Consider the following 6,221-nt stretch of genomic DNA (forward strand, 5'->3'; position numbering starts at 1 on the left):
TTTCCAGCCAGCTCCTCGTCTCCTCACAGGATGTGAGAAACAGACTCTCACACACCCCACAGGATAAGAGAAACAGACAAATAGAAATTTAATACATTCCGCTTACTTTGTAGTAAATAAACATTCAATATGCTTATTTGTATTTTATTTACCAACATTTAGTTCATTCATAACATTTTTACCCTTTATTCAATATTGTAAACACCTCCAACAAATCTCTTCATTGGCTTAAAGCCTAAATGACCTTTTTCTCAAGCCCCCTTTTTCTCTCTGACACTCTCTGGGCAGAGGTGTCCTTTCCCCCCTTTCTCCAAACACACCCACAGAAAATGTATGGCTCTTTACAGCGCACACACACACTCATGAATGGTTGATCATTCCCCCACTTTCTCCTTATTCTCCCCAAAAAATATTTCAGCTGACACACACACACACATAGTTACAGACTAAGGCACAGATTTAGGATGGGAAAAGGGAGGGGGTGAGAGACACACTCACACTGACACACACACATACACAGCATCCAACATCCCCCAAACAGCGCTTACACACACCCATCCCTTTCAACACAATTCTCATAGTCGACTCATTCACACATTAAAAGCATGCTTTTTTTATTGACGCCCTTTCCTTTATTTCCTTATTTCCTTATTCCTTTATTTTTAATTTATGCTACCTTATGAGGTGTAATAATTCAAAAAGAGGCAGCATCAATACAGTGTTCATCAGTGTTTCGAGTGGGCTCCCCTAATTAAATCTCTGCATCACACCTCCAGTTTCTCATCAAACTGACCCAAAAAATCACGTAGTGAATTTTTCAGAATTTACGGCCGGGCTATCCCCGCCTCCACGAGGGCTTATCCGAATCAGGGCGTCCTCTTTTTATTTAACTCTATTCTCTCTTTTCCTTTTTATCTTATCTTTTTACCTTCTTATCCTCTTATATTATTCCTCTTATATTCCTTATATTCCTTTACCTTTTAACCTTAAATACATTTTAACCAAATGCCACTGGGCCCAGGGCTTCTCACTATTTCAATATAATCTAATTCCACAATAACTCAAAGCTTACTTTCACGCAATGACTGTGATTCATGTCTTACAGTTTCAAGCAAAAACAGGGCCCTGTTTACCCAAATGTGCATGTCATCATTAGCTCACCCTATCGTTACTAATTAAGCTATTCTACACTTATACTTCAACTTTTCCTTTCCTTTTCTTCTATTCCTTTTTACGGTTTTCTTCATTATTCCCTTTTATTTACTTCATTTCTATATTAATATGACTATAGTTAAAAATTTAGAACGGAGAAACTTTATCCAACACAACACTACATACACTAATGAGTCTATCTCTGTGCAACTCTTTCTGCATCAGACAGCCCAAACACCCAACCAGCGCTCAAATTTGTGAAAATCTCACCTTCTATTTGTCGGCTTTAAGAGGGAGTTCGAATGCAGGAGCCGTCTGTAGCAGAAAAGCCACAACTCAAAAAACATTATAAGATCGCAGTACCAAAGCATGGCTCAATGTTGCATGTAGGTATTTTAGTATACACTAATTAGGCTTCGAGTTTAATTTTTTTTAGTCCAATACACTTTATAAACTTGAATTCCTCTGTTTTTTTTTTCATTTGTTCTAAATTATGCTTCAAAGGTATACATCTACAAATGAGTGTGCACAAGTGTGTAAAGCTCTGATATTTAAGTACCCTTTTCTGAAGGAAAATGAGTGTGAGTTAATTCTAATAGTGAAAATTACTTTGCATTTTTATATTTGTTCTAGTATAATTTAATTTGAAAACAGGTTATTTTCATTTTAAATGGCTTGGCCTGCTCTATAAGTGTGTAGAAATACATGAGGTTTCGTAGTTACGGCTGGTAAAATGTAGCGCGGATGAGCCCATTGCAGTGGGCAGACAAGATGCACTATATTCTGAAGCAACTTTGTGGTTTAATAAGGGTTGTATCTCTGGTTGTACACAAGGAACCAAAACATGCTATAAGTTGCTGAACAGCTTTTGATTTACTCTACAACATTTCTTGTCGACTTTTCTTAGTAAGATAGGGATATCCAAACTCATATTTCTGTAATGGTAATTTTTATATGTCTCTGTTGAAAGAACTTGTCTGCTTGTTTGTCTGTATATTCATTTCCAATCGTCAACAGAACTCACAAACTAAGTGTATGTCAGGTCAGCTCGAGGTCAGCTCTTTATCAGAACAAACCACATCTTGTATATCAAACTGAGATGTCTCTAAGGAAACTAAGCTTGCGGAAACATTGAGTGATTATCTTATGGTTATGACGTATAAACTACCTATATAAATATCTCTGTGAAAACATCTCCTTTGTCCACATTCACATAGTACTCTCTGCTATTGTATGTTGACCAACTTAAGGTTAAATAAACTACTTTCTGATTCCAAAAGCTCTGTTAAATTTCAATTCTTAATACTTGCACTTATTTTCTCCACCACAATTTCAAAATGTTTTTAAATGCTTGTGACAATGATACATGTGTATGTTCAACGTTTTCAAATCTCTGCCTTCTTTTTTGTACAAGACTCTGTGTATAATCAGTAATGTTGGACGAAATTGGAATAATCTGAAACATGTAACATGGAAAAGGTTAAGTATTAGCTGCCTGAGTACCATTTGAAATGACCAATCATATGTTGCATTAACTTAAAATAAAAAAAAATACACTGATACTATATTCCATAAATACACCATACTACCATATAGCCACAAAGGGGAGTATGTGTCCACAATTCCATTTAGACCTAACAGGTGGTGGTGGGGTCTTAGGCCGAAAGGTGATTTAGTTCAGAAAATAGCAGTTGTTTACCTCTTCGTAGTACCACACCATACCAATCCACATATATTATATGTCACTTGGCAGACCTTATCAGCCTAGCACGCAGCGCCCCCTAGACGATTTTTGCCGAGCCCGGGGTCAGGTCCTGGGCGCAAGCGGTGGGAGCTAAAAATCCTCAAAGTTTGGGTCTTTAACCCGCAATTTTGCATCAATCCACCAGGTTGTTCCCGGAACGTCCTGATTCCAATATATTCCATTATAGGCAAATATATTGGGATTGGGATGGCATATATCCCAAGGTTACATATATATTGTAAGTGGGATGCTTGTCCAATTACCATATATCCTGATGGTGTCAGATATATTGAAAATGGGATGCTGGTCCAATTGCAATATATCCTGATGGTGTCAAATATATTGTAAGTGGGATGCTTGTCCAATTACCTTATATCCTGAATGTGTCAAATATATTGGAAATGGGATGCTGGTCCAATTGCAATATATTCTGATGGTGTCAAATATATTGTAAGTGGCATGCTTGTCCAATTACCGTATATCCTGATGGTGTCAGATATATTGAAAATGGGATGCCAGTCCAATTGCAATATATCCTGATGATGTCAAATATATTGGAATTGGGATGCTGGTCCAATTGCAATATATCCTGATGATGTCAAATATATTGTAGGTGGGATGCTGGTCCAATTACAATATATCTTGATGGTGTCAAATATATTGGAAGTGGGATGCTTGTCCAATTACCATATAACCTGATGGTGTCAAATATATTGGAAATGGGATGCTTGTCCAATTACCATATATACTGTGTCAAATATATTGCAAGTGGGATGCTTGTCCTATTACCATATATCCTGAATGTATCAAATATATTGGAAGTGGGAAGCTTGTCCAATTACCATATATTGTTAGGGACGTGGGGTGCGGACTGAAAGATGCGGATGCACACGCTAATAACACAGACTTTATTTTACACGAAATATACAAAACTAACACAAACAGGCAATCGAAGAAAGAACAAGGCTAGGAACGCGAACCAGGAACAACATAACTAGGGATTCTAACAAACCGAGCAACTGGAAACAAACACGAGAACAACATGGATAGAAACCGTACAACTTGAACATAGCAAACAATACAAAGAACAAATGAAAGACAACAGGAAGTGAGGGAAGGGGACTTAAATACAAAACACAGACGAGACCCACCTGAGACAAATAACCAGGGTGACGAACAAGGAGGCGGAACAAAGGCGGGACTAAAACAACAACAAAACAAAGCCATATGCTGAGAAAACAGACCAGACGGGACGAGAGCGTGACATATATGTTGTGTCAAATAAGTGGGATGGTGTCCAATCACTACATATTATCATCAGAGTACTTTTTAGGAAGACATCATTTTAATGCCTAAAAAAAACATTTAGCCATGTATCCCATGGCTCCCTGATCTCATATCTGTCTTTGGAGTTGTAAAAGTCCACTGTCCAAAATCCATATATATTTTTGACTTGAATATATTGGAAGTGGGATTGTCAGATCTCAGCTTCAGAACAACGTAGGAGGTTTTTACAAACGCTCTTCTCTAATTCTGGGTCTATCTTACTCAGTGTGTGAGTTTAGAGAAGATTGGAGAGAATACATATTTTCACTCAAAAAAAATAAAAGGTGTCACCCTTCAAGTTTTTTTTTGAGTGAAAATATTTATTTTCTCCAATCTTCTCCAAACTCACACCCTGAGTTGATGAGACCCAGACTTGGAGAAAACTGCTCTTACTTTGAAGATATCTCACTCCTAAACCAATACCTGATGATCCAACTTCCAATATATTCCAGTCAAACACAGTGGAATTTTACACTTGTAATTACAGAAAAAAGATCAGAGGGACTTGGGTTGTATGGAAACATGTTTTTTTTTTTTTAACCATATAAAATGTTTTCCCAAAATGTATACAGTCCTAACTTTAACCATCCCAGTTGCAATATATTTGACACAAGTGATATGTATGTGGGGCGGCATGGTGGCGCAGCAGGTGGTGTCGCAGTCACACAGCTCCAGGGACCTGGAGGTTGTGGGTTTGATTCCCGCTCCGGGTGACTGTCTGTGAGGAGTTGGTGTGTTCTCCCTGTGTCTGCGTGGGTTTCCTCCGGGTGCTCCGGTTTCCTCCCACAGTCCAAAAAACACACGTTGCAGGTGGATTGGCGACTCGAAAGTGTCCGTAGGTATGAGTGTGTGAGTGAATGTGTGTGTGTCTGTGTTGCCCTGTGAAGGACTGGCGTCCCCTCCAGGGTGTATTCCCGCCTTGCGCCCGATGATTCCAGGTAGGCTCTGGACCCCCCGTGACCCTAAATTGGATAAGCGGTTACAGGTAATGGATGGATGGATGGATATGTATGTGAATTGGGATCCAAATTTCAATGTATCTAACATAAGTGTTATATATGTGAATTGGGATCTGAAATTGTGGCAGAGAAAATAAGTACAAGTATTAAGAATTGAAACCTAACAGAGCATTTGGAATCAGAAAGACACCACCACCTGTTAGGTCTAAATGGAATTGTGGACACATACTCCCCTTTGTGGCCATATGGTAGTATATCAGTGTATTTTTAATCACCAGCGGTCCATCCAGAAAACACTGCGAAACACTAGTGGACCTCCATCTTTGCCCTCAGTGGGCCAACAGTGTTCTGCCGTCTCCTTGCTATCAGGGAAGGCATATACAAAGCTAAGTCAGGCTTTAAAGCAGAAAGCCTTTTTGGCCCGACAATACATTATAATAAGGTTGGGTTTTTATGCCCTGTTTCTAATTGTACAGAATCAGCACGTCATCTGTCACTGTCGTTAAATCTATGCTACTTTGTCAAATCGTCCTACCACAGCATGCTGCCTTATCAGAACATGCTTCCTGCGTTAACACTGTAGGTGGGATAGAGAACAGACCGAAAGTAGCATGAAATTACGCTGAAATACCAGAATCCTGACATAAACGCGTCACACCAAATTCTGTGACCGTCGCATTCTGTGACCCTAGAGGGCACTACTCCATAGCTTTGGCATAGGAGGTCTATGTCGGTGACCGCTGCCGTCAGAATTTGTGACCCCCACTGAATCTCCATATAAACCTTATACACATTCAGGTTTAAGGACATTAATGTAATTAATATTCAGTGGGGTCACAAATTCTGACGGCAGCTGTCAGAAACTGTGGCCCCTATGCTGGACATGAATGAGCGCCCTTTAGGGTCACAGAACTAGACAGTCACAGAATTCGGTGTAACACGACTGCTCCATGAGACTGACGAAGAACACTCAGAAAAGTGACACTGAGCCAGCTGTGGGCCAGCGCCGTTTTCTGACTGTGACTCTGAGCCGACTCTGA

The sequence above is a fragment of the Hoplias malabaricus genome, chromosome Y (genome assembly GCF_029633855.1).
Source record: "Hoplias malabaricus isolate fHopMal1 chromosome Y, fHopMal1.hap1, whole genome shotgun sequence".
Classification (NCBI taxonomy): Eukaryota; Metazoa; Chordata; class Actinopteri; order Characiformes; family Erythrinidae; genus Hoplias; species Hoplias malabaricus.